Source organism: Strigops habroptila, chromosome 8 (assembly GCF_004027225.2).
Source record: "Strigops habroptila isolate Jane chromosome 8, bStrHab1.2.pri, whole genome shotgun sequence".
Lineage (NCBI taxonomy): Eukaryota > Metazoa > Chordata > Aves > Psittaciformes > Psittacidae > Strigops > Strigops habroptila.
In genome coordinates, this window is record NC_044284.2 from 13,274,760 (window position 1) to 13,289,421 (window position 14,662).

Consider the following 14,662-nt stretch of genomic DNA (forward strand, 5'->3'; position numbering starts at 1 on the left):
CTACAAACTTCAGCATCTGCAGTTATAAGCTGTACCGCCTCTACCCTCATAAGAATATTTAGCACATTCTTCCTGCTGGCTCCCCTGCCCCATTTTGCCTGCTGATGGTGCCTGTTATGGGATGTTCCAGCAGGGTAACTTCAGATTCCAAACATGGCAGCATGTTTATATTTCCTGTGAAAATATCATTTAGACCCATGCCACTAAATATCTACAAATGCAAAATAATTTATTTATGACTCTCTGTAATACATTTTTAAATGTTGCAATACATATTAGTCAAGCGCACAATGCTTCTAATTCTGGATATAATCTCTGATTTCAGCCATCAGGTAAAGAATACGAAAAATGAGAACAAGGATTTTAGTTTACATTCTTAAATATGTTGGTTACGCAATTTGTGCTCTACTGCTTCAACATCCAATTTTACATTCTCCATATGATTTTAATTACCATTTTTCTGTTTAGGAATAAGTATAGAGGAGCACTACATACTGGACAGTCAGAAGGATACACACAGCCAATACTTAAAGTTACAGCTTTAGCTGATGTTGATTCTGATCTGCGTGAAATGCTGGACAGGACTGGAAGCCAGCGGCCCGATTCCTCAGTGTGGCAGATGCTAATGTCAAAACACGCTCTCCCAGTTCTTAGTCTCTGTGAACCCAGCCCCAGATTTGCAAACAAAGCTGCTGAAATCAAAGAGTCATCATAGAATCATAGAATCATAGAATCGTAAGGGTTGGAAGGGACCTTAAGGTCATCTAGTTCCAACCCCCCTGCCATGGGCAGAGACACCTTGCCCTAAACCACGTGGTTCAAGGCTCTGTCCAACCTGGCCTTGAACACTGCCAGGGATGGAGCATCCACAACCTCCCTGGGCAACCCATTCCAGTGCTTCACCACCCTCACTGTAAAGAACTTCTTCCTTATATCTAATCTAAACTTCCCCTGTTTAAGTTTGAACCCATTACCCCTTGTCCTACCACTACAGTCCCTAAGGAAGAGTCCCTCCCCAGCATCCTTGTAGACCCCCTTCAGATACTGGAAGGCTGCTATGAGGCCTCCACGCAGCCTTCTCTTCTCCAGGCTGAACAGCCCCAACTCTCTCAGCCTGTCTTCATACAGGAGGTGCTCCAGCCCTCTTATCATCCTCGTGGCCCTCCTCTGGACTCGCTCCAACAGCTCCATGTCCTTTTTATGTTGAGGACACCAGAATTGTATGCAGTACTCCAAGCGAGGTCTCACGAGAGCAGAGTAGAGGGGCAGGATCACCTCCTTCGACCTGCTGGTCACGCTTCTTTTGATGCAGCCCAGGATACGGTTGGCTTTCTGGGCTGCAAGTGCACACTGCCGGCTCATGTTAAGCTTCTCATCAACCAACACCCCCAAGTCCTTTTCTGCAGGGCTGCCCTGAATCTCTTCTCTGCCCAACCTGTAGCAGTGCCTGGGATTGCCCCGACCCAGGTGTAGGACCTTACACTTGGCTTGGTTAAACTTCATAAGGTTGGCATCGGCCCACCTCACAAGCCTGTCAAGGTCCCTCTGGATGGCATCCCTTCCCTCCAGCGTATCAACCGAACCACACAGCTTGGTGTCATCGGCAAACTTGCTGAGGGCGCACTCAATCCCACTGTCCATGTCGCCGACAAAGATGTTGAACAGGACCGGTCCCAACACCGATCCCTGAGGGACACCACTCGTTACAGGTTTCCAACTGGACATCGAGCCATTTACCACAACTCTTTGCGTGCGGCCATCGAGCCAGTTTTTTATCCACCGAGTGGTCCATCTATCAAATTGATGTCTCTCCAATTTAGAGACAAGGATGTCGTGCGGGACAGTGTCGAATGCTTTGCACAAGTCCAGGTAGATGACGTCAACTGCTCTGCCCCTGTCCATCAGTTCCGTGGTTCCATCATAGAAGGCCACCAAATTGGTCACGCAGGATTTCCCCCTAGTGAAGCCATGTTGGCTGTCACCAACCACCTCGTTGTTTTTCATGTGCCTTAGCATGTTTTCCAGGAGAAACTGTTCCAAGATTTTGCCAGGCACAGAGGTGAGACTGACTGGTCTGTAGTTCCCCGGGTCTTCCACCTTCCCCTTCTTGAAAATGGGGGTTATATTACCCTTCTTCCAGTCATCGGGAATTTCACCTGACTGCCAGGATTTTTCGAATATGATGGACAGTGGTTTAGCAACTTCAAAGAAGGTAGGTGGCCTGAAGAACACAAGGAAAGCATCTTCTAAAGAGCCAAATCTGAGCCCTGCACCTGTTGAAAGCAGTTATAGCTTTAGCATCAACTACAGATGGATGCTACATACATCCTCTTCTGTTTTCAGAAACTTCTTTTCCTAGTCCTTTTTCTGTCTTTGCGTGTAAGTGTGGAAAAAACTTCATTTTGTTAAACTGTTTGTCTTTGGAGATCCTTTGTACTTCCTCTTTTACCAGCAGGCTGTGTCCATTGCCCAGTTTTCCCACTCTTAACAAACTCTGGGTTCAGCTTGATTCAGTTTTGTTTTTCTGGAATTACTTGTCTATTGTAAGCAGTCCATTTCAAGCTCTCTTTTGTAAGAGATTCACATCATTTGATCCCTTTACATTACTTTATGGAGCATGGTACAGAGAGTACCCACCCTCTCAGGTCCTGAAATCTGTCCTTGGACTCCTCAAAAGGTCCAAACTCAGAGGAAGAGAGGGAACATATGCACCATTCCCCAGCAGCATCAAGGTCACAGTTGTGTGTGATGTCTAATATAATGCCTTTTCAGAGGATGTGTCAAGAAAATGAGGAACAGAGATTACGAAAAGAAACACTTAACCACAGAAACCTTACTCTTAAAAGCCCTGGAGAAACACAGATCTCTGAAAACGAACAAAAGAAATCTCCAGAGGCACGCTGGCCTGCAGTCCAAGCTCACAGGCCTGACACGGGTCCGTGTTTTAGGTGGATCTGACCTCCTTCTGCCACCACTCTCACAGAATCATACAATTGTAGAATCATAGAAGGTTGGAAGGGGCCTTAAAGATCATGTAGTTTCAACCTCCTGCCACTGGCAGGGATACCTTCCACTAGACCAGGTTTCTCAAAGCCCCAGTACTTCAGTGCATATCTGTGCACTAGTCACCACCATGCCTCACGCAAGGTCTCCTTAACACCTCCACTCTTCTTCAGCTCTCTCCAACCTTAACCATTCTATAATTCTGTTAGTGATAGGACTAGGGGTAATGGGTTCAAACTTAAACAGGGGAAATTTAGGTTAGATGTAAGGAAAAAATTCTTTACTGTGAGGGTGGTGAGGCACTGGAACAGGCTGCCCAAGGAAGCTCTGGATGCCCCATCCCTGGCAGTATTCAAGGCCAGGTTGGACAGAGCCTTGAGCGACCTGGTCTAGTGCGAGGCATCCCTGTCCATGGCAGGCGGGGTGGAACTAGATGATCTTAAAGCCTCTTCCAACCCAAACCATTCTATGATTCTATGATTCACGTGGTCTTTGCTCCTTGGCCTTCTTCACTCTATTGTTCTTGCTCAGAAAGACAACCCGAGAGAGGAGGCACTGCTGGGAGCACTGGACTGCTATTCTTCCCTCTCCAGCCACAGCCCTGAGGGACGTGGCAGCACCATCCATACCCAGCCCCACTAGCTCCCCTTATCCTGCTTTCATACACAACACAAACCACTGCTAGTGAATGCACCTATATGGTATAATTTCACGTGGGGCAAATATTTTTCCTCCAGCTTTTTCAGTTTTTTAGATGGAAGCCTTACCAATGCATGGAAAGCAGAGCTCCTGCAACAGCTCGGGCAATCAGTGTTCAGGCTAAAGTGCCAGGAGCCTACCCAGGTAACCTAGCATACTATTAATACAAGAGAATGCAATAATAATGTATATAAGAATAAATTTGTAAATATTACTGATTAAACTTCAGATCAATAGATGTTTTACATATCAGAGTAAACATATAAACTTCAGTACCAGTTTAAGCTTCTCATCATCTAATTCATTTGTTGATTCATTTGTCTTTTCTATAATCTGATCTATTGGTCTGGTTCTCCAACATAAAAACCATTATTGCAGCAAATGTCACAATTTTAATTTGTAACCAGGGTCCCAGACACATCCTATAAAATATTATTTTAATCCCTTAAAAGGAGAAGGGGAATTTTTCATGCATTAGTTGGACATTAATATAGCAATAAATGTCATTGCACGTTAAATATAGTAATCAGTGTCTTGCAATGCAGGTGTAATTTAAAATATAAATAAATGTTGACTATAGGAATGTGAAAATCCTTATATTTATGTTTAGTTAGTACACAAATCTGCTAGAGAAAGAAAACAACTAGAGTCATCTTGGCCCCGACATACTCGTTCAGCTACCACAAAGCTAAAAGAATGGCACATCTGTGTGAAAGAGGGTGAGGAAATAGACCCAGCACCTCTCTCAAAAGTGGTTCAGCAGAGCCATCCTAGGGCTGCAGAGACAGCGCCCAGGGGATCACTCACCTGGAGCCTACCTGTAAGCCTTAAGGATTGCAGTTGGGTCCTCTCCATAATTAATCCTCCCTAATTCAGATCTCTTACATGAGATGAATCCTTGCCTATCTCATCCCTGCGCACTAAGGAGCCAAGATAACACCCACTTATCTGTACCTGAAGTGCCACGGATGCCATTCCTACTCTTCTCCACCACTTGGACCTTTTTTTGGCAGGAAGGCCAGCTGTATGCCAGACAGACTTGTGTAAAGATGTCTTTAAAAAAAACTAAAGCATTCACATCATGCAAAACATTGCAAGTACACATAAAGTGGCATGATATGAATTCATGCTAGTAATTCAAATATTCAGAGTGGATAAAAGAACAACTGAAGTGATCCCAGATAAAGCAAGGAATTCTATTTACTCTAGTAACTGTTTAAAACTTTTCTCACAAACTTCCCTTTTGCTTACAGTGGAGGAATATGCAATTACTGGTACATATTACACACACCAAAATTTCTGAGGTTAAAGCAGATGCCTTTGGATTAATAGGCAAGGGCTTGCCCGATGGCTGGTCTTTACACTAATCCTTATCATGTGTCTAAAAAGTTAATCAGCAGTGTATCACCCAAAGGGTCAACAGGAGCCACTCCACTAAGAACTGCTCTTGGAGACCCCATTCTCGCTGTGGAGACAATTTCTCCATCCTCCTTAACCCTGGGCCTGCGCAACCCCACTGCAGACTGGCTGGGTGGCCAGAAGCTACGGCAGGTGGCATGGATGTGAAGGAGACAGTAAAGCTGAATGCATGCAGGCTTGCATTTATGCGATGAGTCAAGACATGTTCCCTTTAGCACTAAAATACTCCTAGTATTAGAATAATTATTTTCTCTGGAAAAAAGAACAATGCTGCAAATTAATATTGTTGGTAGCTATCTGAATATGCACAGAGAGGCCTTTCTCTATTATAAAATCACAGTGAAGGTCTTTATTTACAGAGTATTCAGTTAATCATCTAACAGGACTGATTCATCTGTTTTTCACAGCAATGACAAATACTTCAAATTCAGAATGATGTATAGCTTTTTGTTTTTTTCTTTTCAGGTAAACAGATGAACTATTGTTATGAACTTCTAATATAACATACCTTCATATGGAAAGTCAAGATTTTTAGGGGGGGGCGTGAAGGGGGTGAAGTTGTTAAAGTAATTTTTAAATGTGCACATGGGTATAGGACATTTTAAATGAGAACAAATAATAGAGCATCTTTTCCACGTATTCCCTCACAAACACCATAGTAAATAAGATAGTATTTTGAGAGTTTGTACAAGTTTTCAGACATGAAGAAAAAAATAAAATTGCCAGTGAAAGTTCTTTCCAATACCCTGCTATATTGAGTATAAATATGAGTTTACCAGACATATAGATCATTACTTCCTATTAAAAAAAAAAAAAAGGAGAAAAAAAAGCTGAAGGAAACTTCAGAAATAAATTAACTAATCTCCTCTACCAGTTTGTGTGGAAAAGCATACCTCCAGTGCTTTGAACTACAAAAACATCTGTATTATTGTTTATGTATTTCTGATACGAACCATACTTCAATAGGCTAAAATCTGTTTTGATGTGTAGATCTTATGCTATAATCTATTAAAGCAATTGAATGGACCATACTCTTAGCAAGAGACTCAGCTTTTCAATAAATAAAATGCCTTTTCCTAAAATCCATCACAAGCTGTTAATTTGTATCTGCAGAATTCCACTCTGATGATTACAGAATGCTCTTGAAGTTACTCTTTTGCAGTAATACAGCAACACAACCAATTTCATAGCAAATCCAGTCAAACAATTAATGTTTAACATCATTTGAAACTTGAAAGCATAATTAGTGATCTTTCTAGCTACCTAAAACAGTTGGTTAGTGCTGCCCTTCACTGGTTCGTAATGGTATATCACAAATCAAAACTAATGGTTACCTGACAAAAGTGTGGTTCAGCCACATGAAAACTAGCTGAGTTTTCCCTACTTTGCTCTCCAAGAGCAAAGAGATTAATACTCCTATCAAATGAATACCCCAAAATGCCTCTTCATAATCTAGGTTTTCAAGCAGTAAATGCTTTTATATTCTTATTTCTCCTTTTCAACGGGATGGATAAGATAATTTCAAATACTACCTCTGCCCATTGTTCTTGTGGTTTTATCCCATGTCAGAGCATTACTGTAATTCACTCCTGAATGTTAACTTACTTATGCTTTTCCTCCATGAAAGAAATCCACCAACAACAGAACAATGAAAATCATCCCTGGAGGGTTTCTGTTCAACATTAAAATATTGGGCCAATTAAAATTGGTACTAGGTAATGTCATATTTGCGCAGGAACACGTGTGTGATTGGGTAAATAACTGGTAGTTCTCAGTATGTACTTTTTGCCCTGTTGAGGGAACAGAATATAGCTGGTTCTTTAACACAGAAAATGTAATTGTTGTTTTACCCAAACATTAAACTCTATTTGGGAATCAAATTCAGAGTGGCTGGTTGTTTCAGCTAGCTATCATATACATAGTATGAGAGCTACATGTCTTTAAAAAGCTATTTTTGAAAAGGAAATACGTTTAGGGTAGTATTAACAGCTGCGAGATATCTGACAACAGATGAATTACTGTTAATTACTGTACATACATAGCACATCCGACCTTAGATGCATAAGTCAGATTAGAGCAGTGTTAGGCTCTGTACGCAAATGTAAGAAGCAGTCCCTGACTCCGAAGCTTGACAAGTCTATCTGCTAAAAAAATACAAGCACATGAAATATTTTTAAGATACAGAATTAAAAGATAAAACCTCCATTTCAAAAACAGGTTCGATATTTTTTGACAAATAATCTATTCCTTTTTATAATATATTATGCTTACTATTATGTTTGAAAAATGGCTGAAGCTTGCAACGGTGCTGTCCATTTCCACAGAACATTTCAGTCTTAAAAGCCTTTTTGCAAAATGCAGAAAAAACCCTTTGCTGTGCACATTTTTGATCAATTGTATTAATAGCTGTACCCTGTGGTCACCCATGCATGTGAGTAGGCTCCCCTAGGACTCAGATCAGTTACATCAAGATGAGTCTTTGTGAAGCTCTAGGTGTCTGTGGGTTTCCAGCAGAAAGGGTGCCAAAACCAGAAGGTGAACTGAGCAGAGAGAAATTCAGAAAATGGGGAATTTTGAAAACTTTCCTCCAAAACACCTTGGACAATACCATTCAGGGAGTTTGTCACTGTAAAAATGGCTAACTCAGCTGAGCCTGGTTACTCTGAACCCATCCTTCTTAGAGCACCCTATTTTCAATTGATTAATTAGTGCTGGCCCATGAATAGCAATTCAACTTTTATAATCTTTGTCTTCTACTGAATGCATAATGATAGTGTGAAAATGGTTCAAATAAATCTCTTTCATCTCCTCTCTTATTTCATGCTGAAACAATAAGGTTTACATTTTCTGGAAGGTTTAACCAGTTTCTGAGGACCCTCATATCATCCACACTGCTAACCACAGGCAGTAAACAGAAGAGTTAAGCCTTCAACATAGATGAGAGTTCTCTGAAGAGAGTTACCAGTTGTTTGGAACAGTATAAATCAAAGCAGAACAAATACAGAAACTATGAAGTTTTAACAAAACAGACTAAGAAAACATCCCATGTTTTGTTACTCCTCTGGTGTGAGCATATCTCTACCTTTCCCAAAAGCCAGCCCAGCCTCCTCTGGAAAGACAGCTACTTCCAGTGCAGTTCAGCAAACCACAGTGACATGCAGCTTCTCTGGTGATGAGACAAACTATATTCCATCTTGTACCAGAAATCAGTGTTAAAATACAATGCAATTTGTTAAGGAGGGCTCATGAGCACAGCTACAGCTTTCAGCCCAATGGCGGCTGCTGGCTGTGCTAACACAGGAGGAGCAGTCATGCCATAACCGAGAGCAGCAGCACTGCAGGCCACCAGGTGGGACAGCCATTAAGAGCAATACAACCCAAAGGCTTTGCCAGGAGGTTTCTCAGCTACTGCTGTTTTCTAGGAAAAGATGAAACCTAAAGATACGGGGCTTTGAAGGGAGGAATCAATAGGTGAGAGAAAGGTGTACCTAGATGTGCTACCCTGCACCACCCCGGTATCTTGTTCTGCACTGCACAGTCATTCTCTGCCCAACTGTTGGAATGACTTTGACCCTAAGGAGGTCGTTTCCTTCTTTCCACTGCAGACATGAGTATTGATGCTTTCGTATCTCATTTTCCCTCCTCTACATTGCCGGGATTTTCCAGATTGCTGTCTATATTTTCTTTGGGAACAGCTGCAAAGATTTTTATATTAGCCACTTCCCTTTTTTCAATAATTATCAACTATTTTTCTTTTGGGAAAAGAAAAAAAAAGTGTGAAGCATTTCTTATTTTCAAAGGAAAACATTTAGTTTAATGACATATCTGTTCACAAAACAAATCACCAGTGATTGAAAATAGAATGTATGCTACCACTTTGTGAAAGTCATTTACAGCACAGAAAGATCACTTTGGCAGACACATTTATGTCTATACGAGATTAGATTTTGCATTTATTACAGGCATGTGGCATATTATTAATTATTAACACCAAAAATAAATGTTTATGTTTGCAGAAAAACAAGCTGCTAAATTCTGAAAAAATATTGTCAAGGATTTACACATTGTGTCATGTGTGTTATGTAAATGGAAACAGCAGAGATTCAGTATTTATTATTAGAACAAAGCACTTTACATCCTGTGAGAGGAAATCCAGGCTGTAATTTTTGTGCATTTCTGAATCAACAAGTCCGATACTTAAGAATAACCCTTTGTACATTAAAAAACTGACTTTGCCTTCTCACAGAGGGCACACCTTATGGAACCCCTTTGCCCACATTCCATGGGGAACTGCATGGGAATTACAAACATGCTTCTCCCAGCAGACCTGAAATGGTTCATTTTCCATCTGAGACCCGAGGAATGAGTAATGGGGTTCCATGTCGTGCCAGCAGGAAACAATCGCAGTCAAATGAAAAACCTGCTGATGAGGTAGTCTCTCTCCCAGATTTCCTACAGACCCAATTTCAAGATTTCAGACCAAGATGTCCTGCTCAGAGAAGCTCTCAGACCTGAAACATGATTGGAAAAAAATCTCCTTACCCTCTAAGGAGAAAAAGTCATTATCAAGCTGTATGGAAATAGAGGCAGGAGTAGGATGTCAAACTCGCGTATCTCTTTATGCAGTGTGCATCCATGCAACATCATACTCCCAGCTGGCTGCCCAGATTCCCTTACTCAGGCTAGAGGGCCTCTGAGAGCACTGCCTTTTCCATTAGAACTTCCCAGCGCTGCTAGCTGGGTCTGCTCTGGGCAGACCGCTATGATGGAAGCCCTGGTCTAGACAAGGCACTTGTAGCTGCCAGCATGCTTCTGTTCTGCCATCCATCCTGCTCTGAGAAAACCTCTTACTAACTGTATTGTGATGGAGGTTTCAGAGCAATAGGCAATATTTTTTTCAGTAGCCTCCCTGTCCCCTGCCCTTGAGCTGTGCTGAAGCTCAAGCAGTGGCAAAACGCTGCTTGGGGATGTCTGTGGTTTTGCTTCTTCGCTGAACAGAGCCAGGATTTGCCCCCCTGCCTGCACAAATGCGGAAACCTTTTGATTTTGTCATTTATCTAAATATAGCTTTCCAATCATTCTGGAAATTACGCTGCTGAAGGCACTAAAGGTGCAAGTCCAGACCAACATTCAAATCCTCGCCAACCAATTGACTTTATGGGACTGTAAACTATTGTGGGCAAAGCAGCAATAAAGTGGACAGACAGGCTCTGCCTCTGGGAAAGTTTGCAGCTTCTTGTCTATTTCTACCCCTGCCTCAGCTCAGCAGAGGAAGGCAGGGGCAAATTAGCACTCCTCCTGCTCTTGCCTCCCACACCTTTTGCCTCCTGCTTCACAAAACCTACTTCATCTGACAGGAAAAGAGGTCAGAAACATGTACACAGTGCGCTGGAGGAGCAGAGCAGCACATGGACCAGGCAGCAGCTCCGCAGCACAGAAATGCACAGTGGCACCGGACCACTCTCTGCACAGCAGGACCCTGCCACTGCTCAAATGTTGCCTGCTCCCCTCTTCCCCACCTGACACCGCCCCTGCCATGATCAGCCTCTGTTTTGAGGTCAGCCCTCAGCCACTGCATCATGTCACATCTGCACATTTCTCTTCAAGCCTCAGATACTGCTACGCTGAAATGCTGGGATTCAGGCAGGGAAGCTCCCCATGCCTTTGGACACATTCCTAGGGGCACCTGCTACTTCAGGCAAAGGCAGGGACTCTGCTACTGCCCAGCGCAGTGTCCTCTACTGCAGGCAAATGCATTGATAACACAATTGTGCTGTACCATCAGAGGTCAACTCGGACTGGAGCAGGTAATAAAAGATTCATAGTGGCACATGAGGGGATGCACTAAATATTCAACCACAACTTGAAATCATGCAAAGTTTGATTAGGTTTAGGACTTGGTTAAAAACTCACAGTTCAGCTGGTGTTCCACAGAAAAGTTTGCAATCAGCGATACCTCTTCTGCAATTCATGCTACAAGTTATGCCTTGTAGCAAGGAGTATCTTAATAGGCATAGATGCTCCCACGCTCAGGCCAGTAATCAAAAATTAATCCCTTTCCCTGATTCTGTTAGGAACCAATACCAGCTATTACTGAGAAGACATAAGAAATACTGCTGGAGGCACTTTCAAGATAACACATTCCCAGGGTTGTGACTTTCCATCCTTTGGTATTTTATGACTGTCTAAATATTCATTTTAGCCCATTTCTAACCCAGTAAGGCAGGTAGTGGGACCTGCAGTAGTCTGTATGTATTTAAATATTCCATTCAAACTGTCATTAATCTTATTTTCTGTCTAAATATCAAATCTGTTTTAGTAATCCTACTAAGGTCCAGTCTCAAGGTGCTGTGGCAGCGAGTTCCTCAGTCCATTTACATGTGAACAACCATTACTCACTACTGAAGGAGCTGTCAGAAATTCAATACAGGCATCCACACAGTATTTTCAGTTTGATTATAAAGGCATCATCCTTTCCCCATTTTACTCCAGCTTATGACTCTAACAAGAACAAAACCAACACAGGCAAGTCTCCTCTAGCTGCTGAATTCCATCTGCTTTTCCATCCTTGAAACAGCCTTTGACAAAGAATTTAAATCAAATCCCTTTTTTCTGATGAGCTTAAAATTTGACTGTGAAGTTTGGCCACATTCTCAGACTGGATTTGATTTCTAGTCATCATTTTTTCCAGGACAGCACATCTAATCTCAGACTGGGTGCCACTGTACTCGAACCAGCTGCTCCAGCTTTGATACAGAAGAGGCTAATATCATTAGCAGAAAAACTTAATGATGTTTGACATCTTGCCTTTAATCTCTGTGGCCAGCCAGTCCCACCAGCCAAGCAATGGTCTCAGCAGACAGAAGGACAGAAAACTTCCAACCCAGCCCCATAGCTGAGATTTAGGGCACGCCGCCTGAGCCGCACAAGGTGATTATTGTGACGTGAAGAGCTGTGCTCTCTGCACATGGGAAGAAGGCTTCCTCTCCCAGTTCAAGTCTAAAGCAAGAGAGCCCTCCTCAAGCACTCCAGAACCACTCACCTTGCAGCATCTGCAAACAGCTGACCCGGACCTGCCCACAGCTGGCCAAAGCCACCATGCCTGGAGCGCCTCCGAGGCAAAGGTCCTCAATACCTGCCAGGGGCAGCATGGCTGGTCCACCCCCACGTGCTGCTGCAGGGACTTGGCTCAGTGCATATGGTGTCTTGCACTTTGCTTTACAGCCATCCATCTGTCTTGTATTTATGGAACCAACCCATTTCTTCTACCCGCAGTGAAACTGCCCCTCTCCTTTACAAAAGGCTCTATGGAGCCTTGATACCTGAAACATTCCCAGTTCAAGTGGAAAGAGAAAACTACTCATTTTCGTCTTCTATCCTTTTGTACCAGCTCAGAGGCAATTTCCCTGCACCAGGAGGCTGCAAACAGAGCAAGAACTGCTTTGGGGGCTGAAAAACCCTGAAGCTTAATTTTTCCACCCCTTTGATCATTCCTGGCTTCCCACACAAGCGGCTTTTCCACGTATGAGGTACCTGCACTGACGCAACCACAGAGATGCCAGAGAAAAAGTGGAAAGAGCAAAGCAACACCACTGCCCACACAGGGAAACAAAAGCTGTGAGGAACTAGAAGGCATCTTTTTACTCAGCTGGTTTAGCTAGCCATAAGGGAAAGAAGCAAAATGCCCTTCTTAATGGCTCCTGCCAGTTATGTACACAACCTATCAAATTCCATGGCCCAAATGGAGAACAAGTCTCTCACTCTATCAGAAATCCTCTGCCTCATTTCATACGGTAAGGTCCTGGCATTGCAAATTGCCAAATCTTGTCAACCAAACACAATAGCACTGTTGCCTACATAAACACGTTTAATACCTCTTAACATGCAAAACACGCAAACAAATGATAAACACGGCTCCTGAGTGTTCACAATACGGTCAGTGTTTGACTGCCAGAGATGGCACCTGGAGTCGAGGAAATTCAGTAACCAGGTAGTTGCCAGGAGTAAGCATGATTCCTTCACGGGACTCACTAAGCATTATTAGTTTTAGATACTGTTTTATAGCCCGGAAAAGTCTGAAGGGGAAAACTGTACGTCTCATTTAAATAACAGAAGTGGAGCGGGTGGGTGCAGGGGGGAACCGAGCAGGCAGAGCAGAATGCGGGGCCGGAGTATTTGCATCTCTCTGGAGCCCAGAGGGACTGGAACGAGGAGGGCGATCACACCACCACCGCAACAGTACAAATAATGCTTTCTCCCTGTTTCGGTAGCACTCCGGTGCTACGGGCTGACGAAGGATCCGCGCCCAGCCCTGCGCCGGGACCCTCCTGCAAGCCGGGCGGGACGCTGCCCTGGCCCCACGCCCACGCGCCGCCGGGCGCGGACAGCGGAAGCCCTTACGGCGGTCTCCGCGTGTGCGTTAGCGGACTGAAGCCGAAATAAAGAAGGAAATAAAAGGCCGCTCCAGCAGGAAGGGACCAGCCAAGGACCTCCAGGGCTGGGCAGCTGTGGCTCCCGTCCCCGCCGGGGCTGCGGCCGGGAGGGCGGCAGTTCCCCCCCCCCGCTCCGGGGCAGGCGGCGCCGGCGGTCCGCACGGCGGGGGCGGCGGGGCGGGGAGCGCGGCGGCGGGGGGGCGGGCGCGGCGGCGGCGCTAGGGCCGCGCGTGGCGCGGGCCCGGAGGTGGGGTAGCTGCCACCGCCCCGCTCGCCGGCAGTCGCGGGGAGGTTGCTCCGAAGTGACGAGGAGGAGGCGCCGCCGCCCGAAGTTTGGCCGCGCCACCGGAGACCTCCGCGCCGCAGCCTCGGACAGGGGCGCGCTCCGCTCGCCCAGCGCCTCATGCTGCGGCCGCCGGCGCCCCGAGCGGGGACACCCTCGCCCTGAGCGGTGGTGGTTGCGGGCGGGGAGCCCCAGCGGGCAGCACCTGCACCGCGCCCGCTTCCGCGGCAATGATCTGCGCGCCCGCGCACCGCCCGCCGCCCCGCCGAGCGCCGGAGGAGAGCGGCAGCCCGCCCGCCCAGCAGCCCGTCCGCACCGCCGCTCACTGCCAGCCGCCCGCGCACCGCCAAACTTCGACGCCGACAAGTGCCTAGGGCCAGCGGCAGCCCCCGCCGAGACCTCGTGCCCCGCCGGCAACTTTCCCGGGGGGAAACACCCCCCGCCCGCCCCGCGGCGCCTCATGCCGCCGCCGCCAAGGGCGCCTCGGCGGCTCCGCGCCGCCCCGCGGTGAGGCGAGCCCGTGCCCGCGCGGTGAGTACCGCCCGCAACCCCGCGCACCCCGGGGCGGGATGGGACGAAGGGCCCGTGCGGCGCGAAGCGGAGCTACGCGTGTGTGGAGGGTGTGAGAGTACCGTTCTCCCCCGCAGAGGCGCGGACCGAAGGCGGATTGGCGCGGGCCGCGCGCCCCCTGCCGCCCGCGCGGAGCGGAGCGCGGCGCGGCCGGGCGGGGCGGTACCTGCGCGGCTGTCTCCTTCGCGGGAGCTGGAGCTCGGGCCGGGCCGCGGCGCGCAGGCGATGGGAGAGCCCTGGGGGGGGGGGGGCGTTC

General features: G+C 46.1%; 1 protein-coding gene across 2 annotated transcripts in view; it reads left to right on the plus strand.

Annotated features, from left to right (window-relative positions):
• The first annotated feature begins 13,770 nt into the window (after positions 1–13,770).
• NTNG1 (netrin G1) overlaps positions 13,771–14,662 on the plus strand; it is a 161,579-nt gene continuing 160,687 nt past the window's right edge. Inside the window, exon 1 of one of the 2 annotated variants that reach the window (XM_030495688.2) lies at positions 13,771–14,367. The gene's annotated coding sequence lies outside the window, so the exon portion shown is untranslated. The remainder of the gene's footprint in view (positions 14,368–14,662) is intronic. The other variant, XM_030495684.1, reaches the window with a different exon arrangement.